The 26,463-nt window shown below is 41.9% G+C and overlaps 1 protein-coding gene across 50 annotated transcripts in view; it reads right to left on the bottom strand.

The window, feature by feature from the left end:
- Myt1l (myelin transcription factor 1-like) overlaps nucleotides 1–26,463 on the bottom strand; it is a 398,973-nt gene that overhangs the window by 337,812 nt on the left and 34,698 nt on the right. For all 50 annotated transcript variants that reach the window (XM_039111668.2, XM_063261464.1, XM_063261488.1 and 47 more), the window contains exon 2: nucleotides 22,396–22,489. The gene's annotated coding sequence lies outside the window, so the exon portion shown is untranslated. The remainder of the gene's footprint in view (nucleotides 1–22,395; nucleotides 22,490–26,463) is intronic.

The raw sequence follows: 26,463 nt of genomic DNA, 5'->3' as shown, positions 1-26,463 counted from the left end.
CACCTTCTGAGCACAGGGCTGACTTTCATTTTTATCTACATTCAGGAAAAAAAATAAAGAAAAGCATTGAACAACAGAAGAAGAGTAAGTCCAGGTTATAAATATGAGTCAAAAATCAGAAGTCATTTAGCTTAAAGCCAATAAGTTTTAAAATGTATAATCTTATTACTTGATAGTTCATTCTAAGGTATTCTATTTAAGAGTCTTAAAAAAAAAGTGGGATTCTGAGCCTGGCATGTGGCATATGCCTTTAATCTCAGCACTGGAGAGGCAGAAGCAGGCTGATCTCTGTGAGTTTGAGGCCAACCTGGTCTACAAAGCAAGTACAGGACAGCCAGGGCTACACAGAGAAACCCTGTCTTGAAAAACCTATAATGGTAATGATAATAATAATAATAATAATAACAACAATAATAATAATAATGGGAAGACAGACATTCAGGTTGTGTGTATCATGTGATACCATGTGACAACTAAGCACCATCAATATTGGGCAGGTGGAGAGGAATGGGGCACATACACTGTGGAATGTCACTGTTGTATACATGTGTTTAATACATGGGGATACTTCCTTGATAGGTGGCAGGGAAGCCCCGAGGACAGTGTGTAAAAGGAAACAAGCCAGGAACCGAGAAACAACCACTCCTGGATCTCTCATTTGGAAACTCAGGAAGGCCACCTTAGAGAAACAGGAAGTAGGAGAGTGGTTGCAAGGTGCTGGGTCAAAGGTCAGAAGTAGAGAATTGTCACTTAAGACACAGAATTCCAGTTAGAGACCAGATTACAGAAAAGAAGTTAATAATACCATATTTAATACTTCAACATTTTTTGAAGGCAATAATTCCAGGGTGCACACCTCTATGAAACCATAACACTGGGCACTCTTAGGTATAGACAATTTCTGTTTGTAAATTATTCCTGAACACAACTGAAGAATAAAGACTGCATATGTGTATTACCAAAGGGAAAGAAATCTCCAATTTTTTAGGATCGGTGAGACCACTTAGAAAATAGCAAATGTGGCTAGCATCCTCTCTCTCTCTCTCTCTCTCTCTCTCTCTCTCTCTCTCTCTCTCTGTGTGTGTGTGTGTGTGTGTGTGTGTATTCATGAGTGCATGAGTGTGTGTTTCCACAACATATTTCTCAAACAATCTCTAGCCTTTTCTTCTGACTTCTTTTGTTGTTCTTGGAAACATCAAAGCAGAGCAGACGACTGCATTTCCATTGCACTTGCATACATACATCCTTTGATATTTTTGCTCATTTGCATCATAAATCTGGTTATAGTCTTTTAGACAAATAGGAAATGAAGAAGGCCTATTATGAATTAGGGACATAACTATATCATCTCCTAATGTTAAATAGAAACAGGATCATTGGGATGGAACTAAGAAGATAATTATCCAGCCCCCCGGGAGAGGGCTACCCATTAGTCCTCCCTCTCCAGTAGTTATGAAATAAAATTATCTTCTATCCCCAAGTCCTCAGAACTTGTATCAGTGAAGAGTTGGCTGAGGAGGGTTTTCAGATTTGGCCAATTAGATGGATAGCAGAATTTGATACATTACATGTTCATGCCAGGAGTTAACTAGAAGTAAGCAAGACATTGCAAATAGTGAAACTTCCAGAGTTTAGTGAGGTAATAAGTTTATAATGTTATTTTCAAATACTAAAGTTTGTTCACAAGTGGCTTGTTGGCTGTGTCCTTCTGGTAACAGGAGACAAAATAAGCCCACCTCAGGGAACTCATTCTACATCATGTAATGTTCTAGAACCAGCCAGAACAGGGACTATCTTCCTTCCTTAAAAGAATATAGACTACGTTTTTAAACCTACAGGGAAACAAATGAATGAAATAAGATAAAGCTTTAGTACTTCATGAGTCCATACTGTATGGCTTTGAGTAAAAATACAGCATGAAAAAAAATGGGATTGTCTCAAAACAAAGTAATGGGAATTCGACCATCTGCTCATGGGACTCGGTCTTCCCTCAACTAGAGTTCCACCAGTCTGGGCGTCTGCGTAGGTTGTGTTTTCACTGAGTCATAACACCTAGAATGTGTCTTCTCTATAGGAAACCCTGAATCAGTTCTGGGACAAAAGAATGAGTAGATGGATGGAAGATTGATGGTTGAATGAACGAATGAATGAAGCTACTGATGTTTTTCCATCTCTCCATTTCCAGAAATTTTTCAGACTTTTCCAATTTTCACTCCTAATTATGGACACCATAGCAAGTCCATAATGCCATATTTAATACTTCGACATTTTTCTAAGGCAATAATTTCAGGGTGCACACCTCTATGAAACCATAACACCGAACACTCTTAGGTATAGACAATTCTTGTTTGTAAATTATTCCTGAACACAACTGAAGAATAAAGACTGCACACGTGTATTACCAAAGGGAAAGAAATCTCCAATTTTTTAGGATCAGTGAGACCACTTAGAAAATAGCAAATGTGGTTAGCATCCTCTCTCTCTCTCTCTCTCTCTCTCTCTCTCTCTCTCTCTCTCTCTCTCTCTCTCTGTGTGTGTGTGTGTGTGTGTGTGTGTGTGTGTGTGTGTGTGACCATTTTTGTTGCCCAGGTGAAGCTGACAACTAAGACCAAATAAATTCTTCCCAAAGGATACTTATATTTTGTTTATGTTTTTAAATTAGTTTACTAGTTTTTTTAAGGTAGCATACAAATTAATGGGTTCCATTTTGGCATTTTCATGCATCCTTTGTTCTTACTTACCCCTCTCTCAAGTTCCCTTCTTCACTTTCTTAAGACATCTTTTTCCACCCTCATAGTTCCCCTCATAGTTTTAAAACCTATAACACACACACACACACACACACACACACACACACCTGCACACATACACACAAAAGCACACATACATGCACTTGTACGCTCACCTCTACACATATGTGAAAAAACATTTTGTCACTGAGTCTGGCTGTTTGTCAGAACTGGACATGATGATCTCCAGCTCTATGCTTTCTCTTGTGAGCATCATTTCATTTCTCCCTTTGTTGCTATATAAAATACATTGTATATATGCACTGCATTACTAATTGATTAATTGTTCTGTTGGTTGGTGAATATCTATGATGTCACATTTCCTGACTATGTGAATAGTACAGCTAAAACATGGGTGTTCTAACACTTCTGTGGCAAAAGTGCTTTGGGGCATCTATCTATAGCTGAGACATATAGTCCTACTTTCAGAACTCTGAGGAACCTCCTTTCTTATTTTTGTGGATTTGTTCACATTCCCACCAGCAATTAGTGAAAGGTCCCCTTTCCTACAATCTTTAGGGGTACTTGTCCTTATTTTCTTCTTGTGTTGACTAGGGTGAGATGGAAACTCAAAGTATTTTTATTTTCATTTTCCACTGGCTAAGGATGTTAATCAATTTCCAAGGATTTTCTGGCCAATACTGTTTCTTATTTTGAAAATTATTTTATTTATTAGTCCACTTATTGATTAGAAGATTTGGGGGAAGTGTTCTGTGTTGTTTAATTTTTAGGGTTCTTGATATGTTTCCCTGTAAAATATATAATTAACAAAGGTTTTCTTCCACCCTGTAGTTTATCTCTTCATTCTGGTGACATTTCCTTTGCTGTGCAGAAGATTTTAAATTTCATACAATCCCATTTATCAATTCTTGGGATTATACCCTGTGCATCTGAAGTCAGTTCTCAGAGATTCCTCATCTGTTCCTGTATCTCAACTAATTTCCTTGTTTTTCTGTAGTGGCTTCAAAATATTGGTTCTTATGTCCAAGTCTTTCATGTATTTAACTGGTTATCATTGGGTATGATCTAGACTCAATGTCTTCCTTCAACATGTAGATATTTACTTTTCCCAGTACCAATTGTTGAAGAGGCTCTATGTTTCTTTCTTTCTTTCTTTCTTTCTTTCTTTCTTTCTTTCTTTCTTTCTTCCTTCCTTCCTTCCTTCCTTCCTTCCTTCCTTTCTTTCTTTCTTTCTTTCTTTCCTTCTTTCTTCCTTCCTTCCTTCCTTCCTTCTTTCCTTTTACACTCCAGATTTTATTCCCCTCCCAATTCACCCTCCAACTGTTCCACATTCTATACCCATCCCTAGTTTCCATGAAGATGTCCCCATTCCACCCACCCCACCCACTCCACCCACTCCACCTCTAAACTTCCTGGGGCCTCCAGTCTCTTGAGGGTTAGGTGCATTTTCTCTGACTGAACCCAGACCCAGGACTCCGCTGCTCTATATGTGTTGGAGGCCTCATCTCAGCTGGTGTCTGCTGCCTGGTTGGTGATTCAGTATCTGAGAGATCTCGGGGTCCAGGTTAATTGAGACTGCTGGTCCTCCTATAGAGTTTCAAATGTGTGTTTTTGACATCATCTTCAAAAGGTAGGTGGCTGTAGCTGTGTGGGTTTATTATGGAGTCATCCACTTATTCTATTGGTCTGTTTCTGCACCAGTCCCATGTTAACCTTGCCATATAGCTCAGTATTAATATCTCCAACATTGCCCTTCGGATTTAGGATCCTGTTGGCTATTCTGGGTCTTTGGTGCTGCTTTTATGAAGTTTAGGGTCACCTTTTATGACTATGTGAAGACTGTCATTGGAATTTTGCACTGAATCTATAGATCATGTTCAGCAACGCATCCACTTCATAATTTTAATTCTGTTGATCTATAAACATGGGGGTTAAAGACACTTGCTTACAGCAGATTTTTCCTTTAATGTGAGCAGAATTCTTGTTTATTTCAATGCACCAGAAATAACTTTAGGCTCTACCAGGGTAGGATATAAACATTACAAATAGTTAAAACAAAACAAAACAAACAAACAAACAAACAAATCCACCACCACCAATAACACCAAAAAAAAAAAAAAACCAGTTCTTTAATGGAGGGGTAGAGGGAGAGTGGCAGAAAGTAATACATAAAACAATTTCCACAAAAGTAGGGATGAAAAACATATAGAAAAGTACAAAGAAACCACTGACTTTTAGATGATAGTCATCATTGTCCTTTGCAAAGGTACATTTAATTATTTTCTGTAAGGTTACATTTAACTTCCTTCTAAAAAATGACCTACTTTTGTTTCTGTATAGGTATTTGCTCCTGTATGAATTTACATGGAAGATAAGGAGTGTTGGATCCCTGGTTCTGGAGTTACAAGTAGTTGCAAATGCCAGATGTACACTCTAGGAACTGCATCTAGGTCATATAAAAGAGAGGGGGGCTCCCTCAACTGCCATCTCTTCAGCCTAAACTCCCTTTTGTGGGGCTATCACTGTGTTCTTGACTAGTCCTTTTTCATAATTTAAGAACACTGCAAGTTGACAATCACAGGGAAGTAGAAGGAAACTGAGATTTATTTTTGGGTGAAGCTCTTGGAACACATTTAGCTCTCAGCTCTACCCTTCGAGTTGAAGTTTGCTTAATAACCCAAGGAAAAGGACAATGCACCCAACAGTGCCAGTGGGAGGTGTGCTGCCGGATGACCCACTAAGCAAGGTTATTAGTGGAGTGCACAGGAAGCCCATTTCACACCAGTGGGGGCAAAGTTTAGGAGTAAAGTTAGCTGGCAGTGCTAGGATTTGAGGCATAGCTGTCTACACCCACCCTTCACAACATCCATGTCAACAAACACAGCCCAGAGCCCAGGGTTCTACTCCACCCTTGGCTTACTTGATACGTGGCATCACTTCACCTGTCTTGCTCACCATAGATGGTTTAGATCTCTTGGCTACTGCTGGTACCCAAGAGGTGAAGCATTGAGAGTTGGACATGTGAACATGTTCTCTGTGTTGAGGCCGATGCCATCAATGTGTACACCCAGTGAGTTTCCATCACTGAGAGATTCCATGAAGTGAGTCTTGATATAGGCATTTTTCTCTTGAAATTCGCTTAGCAGAATTAATTTATGAACAAAGACCCTATGAAGAAGGGCCAGAACCTGAACTCAGACTGAGTTGGTCTTGAGTTTAATTACAAAGCCTACTGATGTGGGCAGTTCCTGGAATTTACCCATCTGCTAGTTCTGTGCTTATGGATCTCAGAACATGACAGCAAAACCACAGGAGTGAATGTATTCCTGGGACCCAATATCTCTGCTTCCTTGGAGCCCCATTTTGATAAGAGCTCTGAAATACTTGGGTCTGTCTTTTGATTTATCAATATCTAGGTCATACCCCATGATATCTATAGAAACATCTACCCCCAAAAACACTGCATTGATACCTGAGTGTACTAGAAATGTGTGCTGTAAGTCATTTACTATTGGAATGAAAGTTGCAAAGCTGAGGTCAACTTTTAAGACTCTCATAATCCAACTCTGACTCAGCAGAATCCAGCCCTAATGTGCTGATTCTAGAATGCCTGGCCACACCAGGCTTGGTTCTGATTCCATAAGTAGGACCTTAGACCCTGAGGCCTTGGTGATTGCTCTCAATGTGGACCACCCATTTATATATGCATAAACACTGCATCTAGTCTGCTGAGTAGATGAGCAAGGGTAATGTAGTGGAGGGAGCCATGACTTGAATGTCACTAGAAGGTCATTGTGCAAGCTGTGATCTGGATAGTGACTCATGGCATGACAACTGTCTGGGACATCTTGGTTGCTCAAGGGCTGGGAGGGCAGTCAAAGAGCAACAAGGCTTAGGGGTCCCAATCAATTAGCAACTCATAAAAATACAATCAAAACACTTCTGCAAGATATCAGAATAAGTGCAACAGAAGACCAGAAAAAAATGTGGAAATAAAATCCTGAAATATGGATGCAGCCAGACATGAGCACACAGTGCTGTTCTTTCTACAAACTACAAATTTCACTTCAGTATTTTGTTTTATTGGTTTCTGTTTTGCATTTGAGAATAATGACATCTACATTGTCATCAGAACTAAATAAAATTATGTAAGTGGTTTACTTGTTCTACACACACACATACACACACACACACACACACACACACACACACACACACACAGAATAATGAATGGCAGTGCGCAATATTGTAGGACAGAGTCCTTGATCTCAAGGTGAGGCATCTGGTTGTGTCCAAAAGGAACACAGGAGGAGCCAGGCAATAATAAGCAAGGCCTCCAGTGAGGCTACTTTGCTGTCTACTGAGGTTGAGGTGACCTCAGGGGATATGCGTGCCAGTGTGTGGCAAACTCCCTGTTGAAGGGACGGGGTATTCTGACGCTGGGTACTCACAAGCAGATCCTTCAGCATCCAGAACAGGGTCCTCCACAGCAAATGCTCAGTGTAATGGTATGTGCACCACGGCATTAAGCTAACATTGAATTTAGTCATAGAAAAACACAAAAGAGCTTTCTGAGACCCATGGAAAGTAATGGGTCTTTAGCCATCCACAAAGATATTGAGAGTAGAAGGCAGGTGCAGGGGTCTGAAACCTGAATTAGGCAAGGAAAAACGGAAGAGTAGAAGATCTTAAGTCGAGTGTGGTGTGCTCACAGTTTTCCAGAGGAACTAGAGGGTGAACTCCAGTTGCAGGTTTGTTAGAGCTACCAATAGCTGTGTACATGTACTTCAGCCCTCAACGGGGCTGAGCTACCCCTTAGAGTACCAGAGTATTCTAAACAGTCTAGTAAGTTTACAAATTCTGCTTCATCTAATCCTTATAATGGTCTGTGATGTAAGAATGAATATTTTCCCCAAGCTACATATGTAAAACTCAAGTTTTATTACTCAACAAAGCTCAGAAAGAAACCATGGTGAAAAGCTTTGGATCCAGATCTAACTGATGTCACCACCTTGTTCTGTCCGAACACCTGATCCCTGCATACACACTTACTTCATGAGTAGCAAAACCAGTGGAACCATATACAATTTGACTTCACTCCTCAAAGATCTTTTTTCTGGAATTTATCTGTAAACACCATGTTACATCCAGTGGCTGAGACCCAGCCAAATATCTGAGATGGTTCAGTAGTGGATGTGGCACAAATGGGGTTGAAAAAAGAAGAGTAAAGTAACTATGATGCAACACCGGAGCTAGCCGGAAAAGAGGTGTATCCACTGTGTGTGTGTGTGTGTGTGTGTACATGTGAGAGTGTAAGGAAGAGATAGAGAGACGTACAGAGAGAGAGAGAGAGAGGAGAGAGAGAGAGGAGAGAGAGAGAGAGAGAGAGAGAGAGAGAGAGAGAGAGAGAGAGGTCAGAAGCACACCCTCCCTTCAGCAACTTTAAGTCTAGTGAAGTTGGCAACAAATGTTAACCACCACACCTCATCCTGTAGTTTTGTGAAAAAATGAGGTTGGGAAGAAAGAGTCTGAGATGTGAGCTGCCCTCTAATGCCCTACACCCTGTCAGTGGAGCTAAGCAGCTCCTGCTGAGTGAAGTACAGCAGGTGTTCCTCACTCACAACCCTAGTCATCTCTTCAGGGGTCTTATTGGCCTGTCTGTCATTTCTGATGGGGAAACTAATGCCTAGAGGGGGTAAGAGAGTTTTCAAGGCCTCTGAAGAGATGGAAATCAGAGCCAGGCTACAATCCATTTGAGTAAGTGACTACTGATAAAAAGAATTAGCATGGATGAATCCTGTCACCAGAAGCAAGGAAAACGGTGAATTACAAAGGTGACAGGGATAAACACATCATGCAGAAGAGCTGTGATTGCACAGATATAAGTGGCTGGGAAAGGACATAGGGACAATGATGTAGTGATGACAGAGCTGTGTACTGGTTAGTGGGAGGAGCAGGGTCAACACAGCAAGTAGGATCTTCCATGAAGAAGTTGGGATGGGGGTCAGCTAAGTAAACATATCCTGCAGTAGAAAGCCACAGTTGTACAAAAATACTCCATCCTTAAATCAAGCTGCAAAGATGAAAGTTTCAAGTTGTAAGAAAAGACCCCATCCTTAAATCAAGCATGTGAAAGGAGAAGAGGACCGAGGACAGTGGCTTCAGAACAGCAACCTAAACACACATGAATGGGGCCCTGTAAGTATATGAATATACTATTTTAAAGTCACTTAAGATTAATCTTATAGTGAATGTTAACAAAGAATGAATTCTGTTGGGGAGGATGTAGCAGTTGGAAATTATTAAATGTAGAAATAGACATAAAAAAGAATGCAAAGTTTAACACACACACAAGGTCATTATTTTAATGTCCAATATATTCATGTAGATTTGACTGACACACATCTACTTTGGAAGGAAACATTTTAACTCCTCAATTCCCAATAGAAAATGGTATTCCTCATCACTGGGAATGTGTACGAGTATAAAAAGCATCTAAAGTACAGAAATCCACTCCTCATACCCTCTCATGAAGAATCAGTAACATTTACTGTTGGCTGTGCTTACAGTGCCAGCTACCCATTACTACCTCAAGTCCTTATTCCTAACCACTCTTAATACTTACCTTATGGCTACAGATGAATACAGCTCTACAGCCTCACTGAAGGAATGCCTTTTACAGCAGAGAGAGACCATCACAGAAAGCCACAACTGGTCAGAGTCAGAGACTGAGTTTGGGGTACCCAGCTCCCACTTATACATCTACTTCACAACTCTATACCACAGATTCTGAGAACCCCGCAGGAGAATGGGTATTGTAGTACATATAGGAACAGGACCAGGATGCCTGCTAGGAGACCATGTCTCCTATATAGGACAGGGAGGCTGCACCTATAAAATCTCAACAGCATGCTCACCTAAACAAGATGTGAACAATTCTAATGCCAGGACAGATGGAGGAAATCTCATGAGGTTCAACCCTAGATAAAAAATTATAGGCAACTAAAGACTTCTGAAAAGAGAGAATTAGTTTTCCCTAGGATGAGCCTCCTACTTTGTTATCTACCAACAAATGGTCATTTATGATATATATATATATATATATATATATATATATATATATATATCTCACTAAGTGGACTTGTCAGGTTGTATTTGTGTGTGTTAATGTGCATGTGCGTATTAATACGCAGCAAAGCAATAATAATTATTGGGGGAAGGAAACAATAGAGATTGAATATGCACATAGAAGGAAGGCTTAGAGGTAGAGAGAGGGGTGAGGAGAAGAATATGAAAATAGGGATTCAGGTTCAACACATGTTATGCATGTGTTACAAATAGAATGAAACATTTTAATAATTGTACAATTAATGAAAGATAATTAAAAGAAAAACAGTAATTTATGAGAAAAATGAATCAGAGCAATGGGTATAATTATTGTTAACCTGAAGACCCTTAACTGGGCAATTCCTTAAGTCTTATCAAAAAAGATAAGGGAAAAAAAGACCAGGAAGATGAGCTAGGAGCACTGTTGATTGAAACATAAATTGGATTATTTTAAAACTGAATGTATAGCATTAGAATAAAATGTACCTTGTGAAAATTTTCATGCATTTCTTATGAGAACTTGGTACTGCCATTACCCAAATCACCTTCCAACATTAATGCCAGACAATTCGGAGCAAGAGTGTGTTAGCCTTCGTGGTGCAAGCTAATGGACAAGTGCAAATGAAGCTAACCAAGTTCACGTGGGAAAACCTACCGGCAAACATGTGTGATCCATAGGTAACAACAATCTGTTCATGTGGAGATGTTTCCTGCTTTGGAGGTAACACACATGAATTGTTACTTCTGGTTGGCTTCCCCTCACAGTGACTTAACATTACCCTTGCCCCAAAGCAAGCATTATATGTTCAGGGAATTCAGATTCATTTAATTATTAGCCTAAGTAAAATATAATTGTGCAATAAATCTGCAGGGAAGGAGGATAAAGCAAACAGCCATTCTCAAGGCAGAGAGAAATGACATTTGGATCAAATCCCTGCCTTGGTTCATCTCATCTGAATCTCGCTTCACTCTTATTGTTCCATAGGGTACTTGGATGTTAGGGAGGATGGAAAGATGGTTGTCACGTGAGCTCATGGGTATGGCACATGTTAGACAGAGGGTCAGAGACATTAATCTCTAGACTAGTCTCCACAAGGAAATCACTATGTGTTGAAAGAGAATAAACTTGGTTTTTATAGAGTTTTATAAGGGACTGAGGTGAAAATTCAGTTGGTAACATGTTTGCCTTGCAAGCATGGAAACCTGAGCTTAGCTCCCAAAATGGTTTCAAAATGCTGGATTTTGAAGTGTGCTTATTATAATCCTAGAGCTGGGAAGGCAGAGACAGGACAATCTCTGGGATTTGCTGTCCAGCCAGTCTGGCCTAGCTGGTGAACTTCAAACCAGTGAAAGACCCTTTTCAAACGAGATGGATGGAATTCCTAAGAATAACACCCAGTGTGGTACATACTTTTATTCCCACACATTTACAAGCACACACACACACACACAGACACACACACACACACACACACACACACAGACACACACACACACACACACACAATTTAAAAGTCCTGTAAAGGTATTTTAGACCACATATTTGTTGAAGCAAATTAGATGCCACTTAGCAACAGTGTAGTAGTTTTTCCCAGCCTCCAATGCTCCAAACAAGGGCTAGGTTTATCATCTTTTATCAGATGAGAAAATTAAGCAAGACAATGAAGACTGGCATATGCTCATGAATCTAATCACCCTCCTCGCCCCAAGTCTATGGCCACACTGCCCTGAACATACCTAATCTCATCTAACTGTGAAGATTATCTCTAGTTGCTTTGCCTCTGACTTGCCACTGCTGAGGCAGAGAGTAGCGTCCTTGAGACCTCTGTTGACCCTGGCCATACTCACTACCTTTCAGCAGAGTCAGCATGCATAGTTCTTCAGCATCCTGGCCACATATTCACCATCCTGCCCTTCTCTCTCCCCAGATACCAGGCGATTGAGTAATGCCTATGGTTTCTGCTTTTCTCTGTGAATAATCATCCTTGTAGTGTCTTCTGCCTGGAAGGCTATGCTCTAATCAAAAAAGCAGAATCACACGGAGTCCCCTTCCATCAGGTTAGTCTTTGGGGAGTCTCTTAGCTGGAATTATCCCTTACTACACCAAAAATATGATACCCTATTTTTTAATCTTCATGGGTATTTAGAATTCTTAATATAACATTATAATTCATGGATATACATACATATATCTCTATACTCTGTTCAGGTCCTTGGAGATCTCTTTCTCTCTCTCTCTCTCTCCCTCTCTCTCTCTCTCTCTCTCTCTCTGTGTGTGTGTGTGTGTGTGTGTGTGTGTGTGTGTGTGTGTGGGTGTACACATGTCCACCCATGTTATAAGCTAAGGTTAGGTGTGCAATGACACTTAGAAAGTAGGTAGTTAACAATAAATAAATCCTAGGGTGAAATTAGCTACCCTCTAGGATGAGGAGGACAGTTAGCCCTCTGTCTGCCTAGTGGACACATAATAAGATGGGCACCTGAAAAACAGCACGGGGCCCTTTCCCGAAATGAAGACTTCTGGTGTCTTATTCTTGGATTTGGTCTCCAGAACCATGAGACTGAAGGAGTCCTGGGATGTGGTACTTGCTGGAGCATCCTGATCAGACCCCAGTTCAACAGGTAATGTCTGCTTCTAGTCACCATAGCAACTTGAACAGTCAATCACACAACACTGTCCATTCTTTTTGCAATCGCTTTTTGAATCTTTGCCACGTGACAGACATAGGAATGAGGAGAGAGGAGGTGGGGGGTGGGAGGGGAGGAAGTACCAGAAAGTCATAGATCTAAGTCAAACTTGAAGTCTGCCCAAGAGATGACATGCAGACATAGAAAAAAATTACAATCTTCTTAATTGAGTCTCAACTTAGCCAGGTAATATAGTGTAGTCACCAAAGGACACAGAGGACAATAAGTGATTGCACAAAAGCTCTTAATAATGAAAGTGCAGCCTGTCCCTAGACACTCTGGCTTCCCTTCCCTAAAGGAACTGAAGCTTGGCTCTGGGCTTTTTGGAATCCCTACCTCGGTTCGGTCTGACACCACATACTTCTGGGGGCAAGGAGAGTTTGCAGATGCTCATAAGAGTAAACCCAATGCTCTTGCCCTGCCCATCACCATTTCCCTTAGTTCAGACATAGTAACACCTGTCCCTGTTCAAGTCTAACCCTTTGTGGTCAGTTAGTTAACATGGAAATGTCATCAGCTTAAGTTCTTGACTGCAGCACAGGCCTCACAGCTGCTTTAGCCCCTTTCTGGTTCACAAGGCAGCTCTTGTGGTCTAGTCAGCCAGGAAAGGCTTCTTGTATCATTCAGGTTCCTCTCCTCTGCATGATTGTGTGAGCATGCATGTATGTTGACTTCTCTTCCCTTTACAAATTTACATGCATGCCTGTGAATCCTTGTTCTTAGTACATTATGCCTCATGTGAAGTGTCTTGATGTGTAGTGAGCCATTCATAGGTGACTTTTCTTCATTTTGGTTCAGTGGTTTGCACCAGGTCACAAGTGGACACAGCGCCCAGAGTGCAGGGTTTTATATTAGCATTTTAAAGAATCCCCAAGACTGAGAACATTGAGCCTGGTTTCACAGAGCTCTCCATCTGCTTGGTGTAGTCTTCAAAGGCACTTACTGCATGTACGAAGGGAGGTTCACACACATGAGCACTGGTGCCCCATGGGGACAAGCTGAGCTGAAAAGCTCCATCTTCTTCCAATACCAGGAAGTCATTCTTTTTCTCAAATGTTACTTAGTTTCAAACATTTTATTAAATTTATTTCTTGTGTGTATGCGTGTGTGTGTGTGTGTGTGTGTGTGTGTGTGTGTGAGAGAGAGAGAGAGAGAGAGAGAGAGAGAGAGAGAGAGAGGCATCAGTCAAATAGAATATATGAATGCATGCTATGGTACACTGTGGAGGCCAGAAGACAACTTTGGAAGTTGATTCCCCTTTTCCACTTTTACATGGACTCTGAGGATTCAATTTAGGTTACCAGTAGATAAATACCATTATCCTGCTGGTCCCTAGATTCTTCAGGTCTCAGTCTGCTCCCAAGCTGTGTTTTCTCCTAGACAGTGCCAGGAAGCTACATGATATAATCACCCTGAACCACATCCCTGGGGTCTTTGGTTTTGTCCTATCTTCTGAAGCTCATATAGTAAAGAGCAAAACTGGGGTTTGAGGCTGGAAGTTTTCTCCCTCCTAGCTCTGATGTGGGAAGAAGGCCACGAGCCAGACACCAGGTGATCTGAATTTTGGTGATTGCCATGCCTGCCTTGCACGTAGCATCTTCCTTGTGCCCTCACCTTCAGGGAGGGCCCTGCTAGGTCAGGCTTCATTCCCAGGCTCATCTCCAATGCTGTTACAGTGGAATGACAATTTCTACACAGGAGACTTTGGGGGGAACACAATTCATGCTGCAACCCACTGATGTGCAATGTCAAATTTCAGAGGAATTCTGAGATTGCAAGAGGCTTCTTCTGTGACACATGGGGACATAGCAGGTGAGGCGAATTCTGCAAAGTCACGGGTATGAATTACTTTTCCCCTTGCTGTGACAAAAAGGACTTTTAGTTTATCACAGCAGACAGGAAGCAGAGTGAAACCATAACAGAACAGGGCTTGGCAAGACAGAACCCTCAAGGACACCTCTCCAAGTGACCCACTTCCTCCAGCCAGGCTCTACCTCCCATTATCCACCACTTCCCTATCACCTACTTAGAATCTGAGTGCATTCTTAGATTTCACCATTGGTTAGGTCAGACTACTGTCTGCAATGCCTTTGCAGACATGCATGGAGAGGTATATTACTGATCTTCTAGGTATTTTGCACTTTCTCCAAAGAAGAAGCCATGAGTTATCATCACACCAGGCTTGGCCAGCTTCTGGCTTCACTGGGCCCATGCATACTAGTACTCAGAGCACTTGTTACCTGAATTCTCATTGCAATGTGTTCCTCTGCCTGCTATACACCTGTCCTGGCATAGCCTAACTTCTCCCAACTCTGAGACCCTGGAACCATCAACAGCAATAGATCCACATGTTCAGCTGGCTGGCCCATCCAGAAGTATGGCCTTCTGAAAACACTGCCTATAGTAGAGCTTTTACCCTTCTTGATACCTCTAGATTTGGGAAAGTATGAGCTTCCACTCCCCCTGCACCCCAAACCAGCAGACACTTAGGGCTATATCTGAGGGTTTTTTGTTGTTGTTTGTTTGTTTGTCTGTTTGTTTGTGCCTGTTCTCACTCTGCTAGCCTCATGACCAAGATCACTACTAAAAGCTGTCTCCTTGTTATATTCTCAATTATAGACCATTTCCCTTCAGTCCCATTTCTCCTTCCTGGCCACCAGATCTGAGCTCCCTTCTCCTCAGGACCCTCGTTAATCACCATCACCTTCTACAAACAGACATATTTGAGAAGAAGGATTCTTAGTTGAAAGCTGCCTTTGTAAGATTAGCCTACAGACAGTCTATTGGGCATGTGATTGATTAATGATTGACGTAGGAGGGTCCAGCCTACTGTGGTACCATCCCTGGGAAGGCTGTCCTGGATAGCATAAGAAAGCAGGCTGATTAAGCCCAGAAGAGCAAACTAGTGGTCCACAGTCCTTCATGGTTTCTGTTTCAGTCCCTGATTTTAAGTTCTTGCCTTGAGTTGCTTCTCTGACTTCTCCCAGTGAAGAAGTGTGACCTGAGAGTTGTAGGCTAAAAATAAACCCTTTTCTCCCCAAGATGCTTGTAGTCATGATGTTTCATCTCAGCCATAGAAACCCTAAGACACCTAAGGAAAACTGCTCCATTCCTAGAGGCCAATTCACCCAAGTAAGTCCTTTTCTCATGCAGGCTGTGCCCGTAGTACTCTTAACAGTCGCCATTGTGCACCGTGACTATTTTGACCTAGATTCAACCATAACAGGCTGAGCACTCTGTCTGTATCTGATCTACCTGCTGCCATATTTAATGCGTTCATACACCTGGACCCTAGTGTATGAATCAACTACATCCATCCCTGTCATCTTGCTGACTCTTGCTCTGATCCACAGACTGCTCTGACCTTTGGACCCCTATCATCTCTGAAAACTTAGCCCTGAACTTGGGTGTTCTAAAACACTAATCTGTATCACCGGTATTTCCTGAACGGCACATTCATGGGTGCCTCTGGCATCTCCATCAAGTACTCTAGCCTCACCTGCTCTTGCTTGCCTTGCTTCAGACTGAACTTGCCTTCTGTAGCTGTTCCTCCTTCAACTCTCTGCCTCTTAGCCAGCTGTATCCATGTTTTCTTTTTATTCTTCTTCTTACCACCAGGGCAGCAAACAAGTAGAGCCTCTGTCCCCTACAGTGCTCCCACCACGTCCAATAAATTGCCCCTATCCCTTGGAACCCTTCTCCAGACTCTCACTGTCTGTGTGGCTATGATTCTGTTCAGCTCCCTCCACTTCTTACCACACATCTGTTCCTTCCCTACCTGTAGCCAGGGAAGCCTCCTGAAGTGCCTATCTTATAGACTGCTATAGGCTCTAGGTCTTCCAGGAGCTTTGCATCTCAGTTAACACAAGAGGAAACATCCTCTTACCTACCTCTAGCAACCTACATCCACACACATAAGCACTGGGCAATCTGTGCTGGCTGCTGCCCTCGCTGCATTTCCCATCTCTTTCCTGTAGCTCTTTTTCACTCTGTTCCTGTTGTTCCTGGAATATTACACACACGGTCTTGTCTCAGGGCCTTTGCCTAACTTATTTTTCCACTTGGAATTTCCTTCTCAAATCCCTAAAGGGCTGTCTGGAATGGCTGGTCATCCCCAGGCCTCCAAGGCTCGCTTTTTTTTAAATGTCTTCTGGACTCTATCAGGTTGGCTCCTCCCAGGAATGCCTCCCACAGAACCCGCACAGCACACTCCCTCTGGCCCATTTTCTTCTTCACAGTTGTATTTCATATCACATGTATTAATTAGTGAATTACTTGATATGCCCTCTCGAGCAAGCACCTGCTAAAATGTGTTTTCCTTAGAGGTGAGCACTGGGTTCTGTTTTCTATTCTGTTTTTGGAGTTAAAGATTATTTCTGAGCAAAGGAATAAATAAAACCGATAATGTTCACTCATTAAGAAAGAGTTCAATAGTCAAAAAAAATCAAAGATTAAAAACAGGAAGTGACTATTGACAAAACTAAACTTTGGCTACCGCTTCCTGGGTGTGACACAGGTGGTGGAGCTCCATGGGGCTTCCCAGTCACCCACATTCCTACAGAATCTAGAGTTAGAATTTTGCAGTTTGTAAAATGAATATATCAGAAAGCTTGCAATATTCCTGCTCTCTGGAAAGTGGTCCCCTAAGGATCAGTCCTTGCCCACACACTGGCTTGCAGCGTGTTTACAGAGGAGGCAGAAATGCCAAGCCTCACTGCTCAGAGCAGCACAGGGATGCTCTGGACTCATCTGCCCAAGGCAGTGACTGTAGGAACCTACAGAGCTGCAGAGCAAGCAGTGCCCAGCACTAAGGCTAACCTGCTTAAAGTTTTAAAGATCACTAGGGAGGAAATCTGGGTTATAAACAGAAAAAACAGACCTGGAAAAGACAATGGTGTCACTGCTCTGTGAGCACCAGGAGGTGAGAATTATATAATACAACTTTCCATCCACCCACTCCTATGGTTGAAAATCAGAAGTCATTCTGGAGATTTAAATCTGCCTCCCATTAAAGTTTTTAAAAATGAAGCTGGCATCAGCTCCTGGGATAAAGACACTTGCAGCCAAGCCTGACCCTGGGACCTACATGATGGAAGGAGAGACTTGACTCCTGAATGCTTACCTCGAACCTTCATGAGCATACCATGGCATGCATGTGCACACACATGCATGTACCTGCTTGCACACGTGTGCACCTATGCACACACACACATGCACACGCACACACACACGCACATACAATTAAGGTAACAAGAAAAAACTTAAATGCTATCAAGACAAAGAACTGGGACTCAAATATAGATCATTTTCTGTGTAAACAAAAAGAAGAAAGGCAAGCCCAAAGAAAGGAAAGAAGGGAGGAAGGGTGAGGAATAGAGAGGAGTCTATTGAATTTTAAGTCCTTGCATGTCATTGGAGTTTATTTGCAATATGGATTCTTCTTTTTTTTTTCTAAAAACCTCAGGACAGGGAAAGGGACACCCTTAATTACTGTGTGAAAAGTGCTGGCTTCTATTTTCAGAACTGGATGCATTTTGCTCCAGGAGAGTTGGGCTTGAATTTTTTGTTTCTACCATAATTTCTGTGACTAGGGGGAATAGTCTGAGAAAGGAGGTCTTGTATAATTAAAGCAGATTTTTAAAAGAAACAGTCAATATAATCACCCCCAGCACAGGTGTACAGACTATAGGAGCTCTCAGGGTGCTTCCACACTTGTCTGTCAGATGTGTAGATCTTGTTAAAGCCTCTCCTGCAAGCTCCCACATTACTCCTGTACTTATGACCAAGGGGTGGAAAACACAAATGGATGGGAATGCCACAAAGGAGGTTCCCATCAGAAACTGATAGAAGCCAACCATGGCTAGGTCCAGGGGTTTCTCACTGAGACCCCCAGAGTACCTCCCAAGAAACACCTGGCAAGTTCAATGAGTATATAAAGTGCCAGAAACAGGACTGCTGGTGTCGATATGTGGAGATGTGCTACCCCGTAGATGCACTCCAGTTCTGGAAAAGAACAGTGAGAGTATTCCACACAAGGACATGTGACTGTGGGAACACATGAGTGTCACCAGAGTGGACTTTAGACCTCTGCTTGGAATGATGACTGAACAGGAGATTGAGGGGCAGGCAGTCATGCAGATTCGAGTGTGTGTATTATTGCAAAAGGTACGGCTGAGCTGGAGATGGCTCTTATCACTGGCTTTAGCACTGTAGTTGCTCTTGCTGATGATACACTGACAGGATACCCCAAAGCCCAGCACCCCAATGAGGAGCTACAGGAATATGGTTGGAGTGAGCATCACAAAGCCTGGCAAAGGGAAGAGGCTTCCTTGAAGTTGTGATGGTTTGCATATGCATAGCCCAGGGGGTGGCACTGTTAGAAGGTGTGGCCCTGTTGAGTAGGTGTGGCCTTGTTGAAGTAGGTATGTCACTGGGTGTGGGATTTAAGAACCTCAGTCTAGCTGCCTGAATGCCAGTATTGGGCCAGCGGTTTTCAGATGAAGATGGAGAACTCTCAGCTCCTCCTGCACCTGGCCTGCCTGGATGCTGCCATGTTCCCACCTTGATGATACTGGACTGAACCTCTGAACCTGTAAGCCAGCCCCAACTAAATATTGTCCTTAGAAGAGTTGCCTTGGTCATGGTGTCTGTTCCCAGTAGTAAAGCCCTAACTGAGACAGAGGTCATAGTGGGGAACCTAGCTAATTTAACCTAGATGGTATTGATATAATTCAAACACCAGATTCTATCTGGGAGGTCCTTCCCCTTCTCCAGTGCCTGCTTTTTGTCTCTATCCTTGCTATAGATGCTGTCTGTTTCACTTATTTTCCCACTGCCTGTAAGACGAATTTCTGCAAAGCTGACACAGGCATGTTCCTTAGGACTGGATACCAGCTCACCCTTAGGCTCTAATCTTCACATAATCAACACATTCCTTTTAAGTTAAATGCTGAATTTTCTTGCTCCCAAGTCAAGGGAAGCTCTCAGCTACCCAACTCTGCCTACACTCCTAGCAACTTGTCCTTCAAAGCCATGCTTAGTGATCCCACCCCCCCCACTTCCCTGTCAATTCACTGCTGTCTCTAGTTGTGCTTGACCCATCAGTTGGTGTTTCCTTCCTTGTTCAGAGCTCTGTGACTGGTCTTCACACACTATAGCACCCAACACACCACAGACACTTAGCACATGTGTTAGTGGGGAAATGCAGCCTAGCAGGAGTCAAAACAACAACTGTTACCGTTCATCAGCGTCTGTCTATAACCATTGTCTGTAAGGCACAGAGAATACAGGACACGTGACTTGCCTCCCCAACACCTCCTCTGAGAGCACCTGCTCAGCACATCTGTCATGATTAGATGTACTTCCCACATAGTACCACTGCGGCTGAGCGAGGTCCAGGTTGCAGGTATCCACATGACGGTCCCTATTCTTCCTATTTGAATCACTCAGCTGATAGTACATAGATAAGGCAGCATTTGAATTTTAAAGATATGGCAACTACTAATTAATAAAGTCGTTTTACAATGGCAGAGAGACAATTTGACAAATTCAAGAATGGGAGCTTTGGCAGATAATCAAGTCAGGATACAGACACCATTGTCTGTTAATGTCTACCTCTCCCTGGTCACCTTGACATTGCCATGGTCCTCGAAACCCTAGGGTTGCTGTACTGAAACAAGTATAGCATTAGCTGCTGACACAAGAACCAGAACTTTGGCAAGACTGAATTTCACCTCCAAGTCGCTCAGCATAGATTGAACATTGGTCCCACTCCTCTTCTGTACACAGATATATAGATTAGAGTTCATATGCAGCCCTTATTTCCCTCCCTTCTCTTGTCTGTTTCTTTCTCCTGTTTCAAGAGACAAAGCATGTTTAACCCTACCCTGGCAAGAAGCCCAAACTGGTCTGTCCATCAAGATCACCATACCTCTCCAGAGTCCCAAGGCTTAGCTAGGCACATGGCATTCACTTTGTCTTATATTCTAAATTCTGACTAAGTTGTCAGTATTCTTAATCTCTACTCATCCATTTGCGCTGCACACCTGATAATCATTTCAGCAAAGCAGTTCTCAAAGGAAAACCTCATGGAAGCCAGTTGTTTGTTTGTTTTCTGTAGCTGAAAGGATAGCTGCTTTACAAGCTATAAAAGTGACTTCACATTTAAAAGGAAGACAAACAAAAAGACAAAAACAAAACAAAACAAAAACAAAAAGGACAAAAACCATTAAAATAAGATAGGAGTGGAGGACAGTAAGAGATGCCACTCCTACATGCATTTATGGCTTCTTAAATCTTCAGTTTGCTGCTCAGTGAAAACTCCATTCGGTTCTTTGGGACTGTAATTGGCAAATTCCTAACTCTGGATCTATTCACAGAATAGTTAAGAGAGCTTAAATGGTATGTAAAAGGCAACAAATTAATATTAAGGAATGGTCATGTCACCACCTTTCTTGGATTATAAGAGGGTGAAGAATGAGTGGATTCACAGTGTAATGATAAAAGGTAGAGTTACACACTCTTTGCAAAGAGAAATTAAATTATAAATAAAAATTAAAGACAGTTTAATGTTCAAGAAAAAATCAGAGCTGTGACTGATCACTCAATCCAAACATCCCTAATCTATTATCAGTAAGTTATTTTTAAAATACTAAATAGAAAAAAAATAAGTTTTGAAATACCTAGAAGTCTATCCAATATAATGTGTGGTGGCAATTTCTTTACTAGTTCAATTCTGCATTTGGCTTTAAAATGTATAAATAGTCTAAGAAATAGAAAATGAACACATAGTCCCCACCTGAGCAAGAGGCATTATAGCAGTCATATATAGTTCATCTGTGGCATATATATAGAGAGTGACAAGCAGTGTGTACACACAACATGTTACACACATCATCTCCTACAGGTTTCATATAACATTGTCATCTATACATTCATTTGACAGATGGGGAAACCAAGTACCAAGAGAACAAGGATCCAAGATTCCAAGATAGAAAACTAGGTGTTGATTCTCTCAAGAAGTATGATTTTTGAACAATTAAAAAATAATTGTGGTTAGAAATTATGAAGGTTGAGAGGCTAAAAGATTTCTTTCTTTTTCATAGCCTTGATGAGAATTAAATTAGTCTTGCTGATAAGAATAGTGCTGTTCAGTTTTATCCATTCAGGCTTAGAGAAGAAAGCAGAATCCCAGAGGCTCCTGTTGTCTTCCTAGGGCAGACAGTACAGTAGGAGAACCTCACATGCCTCCTGACCTATAAGCCAGGCAATCAACATGCTTCCATCTCAAGATGGCAGACACATGACTGCCAAAGATGCAACCTTGTGGAAACAGAAGTCTGAGGGAGCAAACTAGGCTGTGGGTGTGGCTGGATGCAGTGAACCTGGTTTCTAGAGAGGGCATGGATCAAGTTTCTGGGCAGGCAGGACAGACAATTGAGTTGAGGTACAGTTAAAGGAATGACAAGGGAAGCAGCTCTAAGTTAGAAAACCCTGTATACATTAAAGCATCAAAAGGAGAAAAAACAAATACTATATAAAACACAGATGCACTTCATGAACAGTGTTCTCTCCTGGATTTGGCTTATTTCTGAAATATGTGGGTTACAAATGATGCTTTTATGATTGCAAATATACAAGAAAACAGTCAAATGTGTGAATTTAACAAGTGTATTTAGTGGGCTCAAAATTGACATAAGCATCTAAACATTAAACACAGATTGGTGAGAAAAAAGTTGATCAACTGGCCTCATCTGAATGTGGCTGCTGCTCTACCCCATATTCTGCAGATTCTCAGTGAACACGTAATAATCCCTAATAAAACCATTAAGTTTTATCAGAATGAACTTACCACACTCTGATTCTTCAGTCGTCACCCTGGGAAGGGCAAAGCGCAGCTGAGAATTGCACACTTCTGGACCTCAGCTGCAGCCTCTGTGGAACCCCTGTATAGGAGAGAGGAAGAGGATATCGTCAGCCAATGGCTATCTTGTCCAAAGGTTAGAGAATATGATTGACTTCTTGACTACTTGAGTGAGTGAGCAGAGACTCTCTGCATTACATCTGCCTGCCACAGCTCATCCAAGTCGTAGTCTCAGTGACAAGCTCTCCAGCACCATTTGTTGAAAGTGTGGTCCTTTTTTAAAATAAAGGCATGTTCTCTGCTAAAATGAAAGAACCAGGTCAGGGCTGGGGTCTTTGGCTTCCTTGTGAGATCATCAACAAGGGAAAAGAGTCAGAGGCTCACGGCCCCAGTGAAAGCCACAGGTCAGGAGGTGATTATGCCAGGACACGCTGTACCTGCTGTAGAAGGTAGAGGTTATTTAACCTAGGATCCCAGAATCAGTTTGTGTACCTAAGACCATGCCTCATCTTGGGGAGACAAACAGGATAGAAAAAAACAAAAGCAAAGCAATCTTGGAAAGGAAGGAAGTTCCCACTCTACCTTGTGCTCTAGGATCACATGAATCTCTAGGCTACTCAAGGAAAGGAAATTGTTGGAACATTAATACATTTTAAAACCATTAGCCACACTCATTCCAATTTCAGATACTCTGTGGGAGGAAAATGAAATGTTAAAATTTTCTATAGTTCCAACTTTGTGCATAATCTTTACATCCACTATCATGTCCCATATCCTGTTTCTGTGTACATGTGTGCACATATATGTGCATGTTTTTATATGCATGGGTACCCATGCATTTGTATGTATATGTTTCTTCTGTAACTTGTCCACCTTAATTTTAACTTTCACTAAGACAGGAATTTGCCAAGTAGGCTATGTTGGCTGAGCAGAGCCCCAAGTATCATTTTCTCTTCACCTATCAAGTACCACAATTAATAGCATGCAACAACATGCCTGCCTCTTTTATATGGCTTCTGGGGAATCAAACTCAGGTCCTTATGTTTGCAAGGCAAGTATGTTACTAACTTACCATCTTCACAATCAACTCCTTGCCTCTCTTTATAAACCTTAGAGTTCTACCCCAAAGTCGTGCTTTCTCCATGTGTGCTGTTTCTGAGATCAGCTTCATAAATTGCTAATCACTCTTTTTCATATACAGTTGCTTATTTATTCATTCCTTTCTTTTTCCAGAAATAACATTTCAATGTTCTTTTTATGCTTGGATGACTCAATGGGCTAAAGGAGTCTACTGCCAAGCCTGAAGACCTGACTTGAGTTTGATTCCCAGGACTCACTCATATGTTGGGGAAAAGGAACCACTCCCACTTAAGTAACCTCTGCCTCTACTCACACCAATGCCATTTTATGTATATCTCAAATCCCCCATACCTGATAAACAAACAAATAGATATATACCATAAAATAAACATCAGGTAGCTGTGAAAAAAATAAGACATTTTAAATGTTAAAAACTCTGACTAAACTCCAAGTCAACTCCAGTGTGCTTTGACTGAGCCCACGGAGCATCCCAGTGCAAAATATGTGTGTCAGAGTGTGAGATAGTATGCTGTGTGTATAAGAGAGTTTGGTGCATTGGTGGCGGTGGTGGTAATAAGTTAAAGAAACATGTGAATAAGGATCAGTATTACTCTTTATTAAAAAATGGGCTTAATTAGTAAGGGCACCAGTAGAAGGGGAAGCCCTGGGCCTGCCAAGGCTGGACCCCCAGTGAACAGGATTCTTGGGAGGAGGGCAGTAATGGGGGAGGGTGGGGAGGGGAACGCCCATATACAAGGTGAAGGGAAGGGGCTTGGGGGATGTTGGCCTGGAAACCGGGAAAGGGAATAACATTTGAAGTGTAAATAAGAAATACCCAATTTAATAAAGATGGAAAAAATGGACTTAAAATCACAAATATAGGGGTTGGGGATTTAGCTCAGTGGTAGAGCGCTTGCCTAAGAAGCGCAAGGCCCTGGGTTCGGTCCCCAGCTCCGAAAAAAAGAACCAAAAAAAAAAATCACAAGTATGTCCCTAAGATGGAGACGGCACAATTTTAAAGCACAAAGTGACACTCACATTTGTGACACTGCATTGTGACATGAGCTCACATGAGTATGAGCTTCATATTCTGCAAAATAACTTTGGTTTTCGTGTGTGTGTGTGTGTGTGTGTGTGTGTGTGTGTGTGTGTGTGTGTGCATCTGTGTGTGTAAATAGTACTTAGTTTAAACTGCCTTTAAAATAGATGTGGCTGTGCTAACCTATATGGATCCCCTTCTAAACAGACCACAACTACAAACCTAGCCAGTCAGACCAACCTGATTTCCTGCAGACAGTGGTGGTGGTGTATGTTGGTAAAGTATTCACCCTTCCTCATAACCATCACATAACCTTCAACTTCCTCACCACTGTATTTCGTTTTCTGAAGGGCATGCCATACTTCTACAGAACCAGAAGTCCCAGTCAGTGGCCAGAGATCAGAAACAGAGACTATGTACAAGTCTGGCCAACTGTCATGTCCATATGTCCCAACAGCAATGTAAGGTACCATCATACCAGCACTGCAGCACATCAAGCCCATACTGCAGATTATGGAGCTGAGGCCCTGAGACACTGGGGAACTGGATACCACCATTTAGCTTGTCAGTTTAAACCCTGGATGTAAATAAGAAATACCCAATTTGAATTCTGATGGTCTAACTTCTGAGCATACCAGCTTAACCACCATGTTCCATAACCCATTACAGTTCTCCACAGAGAAATTTTTGAACAAACTGAACAAAGTATCACTTAGTTGTTTGGGTCATCTATAGCCATGCTGATGCAGTGGCCTGGAAGAGAAAAATGCTCAAGACTTTATACCTCACCATAAGTTGATTATCTGAGGCCATTGTATCAGCTTAGTGGCTGAGTAATTATAATAATAAGCATAGTTTCATCTTACTTTTGTCACAGTCCATATCTACTGGTGCTTGTAACATCACGTATAGAGCCCTACATTGTACTTTATTTCCACTACACCTTGCTGATTTGATGACTCATTCAAAAGGTTCGTGTTACGTACAGTGAGATGGATTCAGATGCCCACAGAGCCATGCAACAGGTGCCCAGACTAAAGATGCCCTTGTTTGTCGATGATGCAACCCCTTCTAGCCAGGTCCAGCAGTGAATGCTGTATATCCCTCTTAAAACTGATAGCATCTTTAATAAAAATTAGAAAATCACACTTTTACTGACTTTCCAACCTTTGACATAAGCTATCGTCTTGCTTACTAATTTGTTTTTCTGTAGTCTTCCGTGACCCAAAGTTCTTCGTCTCAAAAGAAGGTCAGACATGGACTGTGGCTCCTGAAGTGAGGCCTGGCACACAGCCAGAGTATACCCATCGAAGGGTGGCATGCCACGTTCTGCATCTGCATCTGAGCCTGGAAACTTGTTCTTTTGCAGATTTGTTTGTTTGTTTTTTCTTTCATGTTTTTTTTTCTCCTGATTTTACACTACCTTCCTCCACATTTCAAATATGGTGATTTGGTAGTGGCTCATACAATTTTTTAAATGCCACATTTACTGGTTTTGACTTCTTTGGGGCTAGTTTTATAGTAGTGGGCCAATTTCACATACATCTATGGAAAATTTTGGGCTTTGAGAAGTAAATATAAAATATCTGCCAATACATGAACACAGAGCAGCTGCCAATGGCAACATCACAAAGGCTTGCCAAGTGGTTCCACCTGCAGACTCCATCAACCATCTTCCTGCAGGGAAGCCCCATTGATGCCACCCAGAGAATGAAAGCACGCAAGTGGGATGAGTCCACCTCCTTCTAGATGAGTGGGGTATAGGCATGACATTTTGCAGCATTTGATCTTGTCTCAGTTTTGTCTGAGGATATGAAAGAGGGAAATTCTTCAGGTGAGGATCCAATTATTAGTTTATGGAGTCAGAAAAGCTCAGATGCCAGCGTTTCTCTTCTGCACCAGGCCCCAAATGAACTCTACCCCAATCATCTCTAAGG

Source organism: Rattus norvegicus, chromosome 6 (genome assembly GCF_036323735.1).
Source record: "Rattus norvegicus strain BN/NHsdMcwi chromosome 6, GRCr8, whole genome shotgun sequence".
Lineage (NCBI taxonomy): Eukaryota > Metazoa > Chordata > Mammalia > Rodentia > Muridae > Rattus > Rattus norvegicus.
The sequence above is the reverse complement of the archived record's forward strand: the minus strand, read 5'-3'. Positions and strand labels throughout refer to the sequence as shown.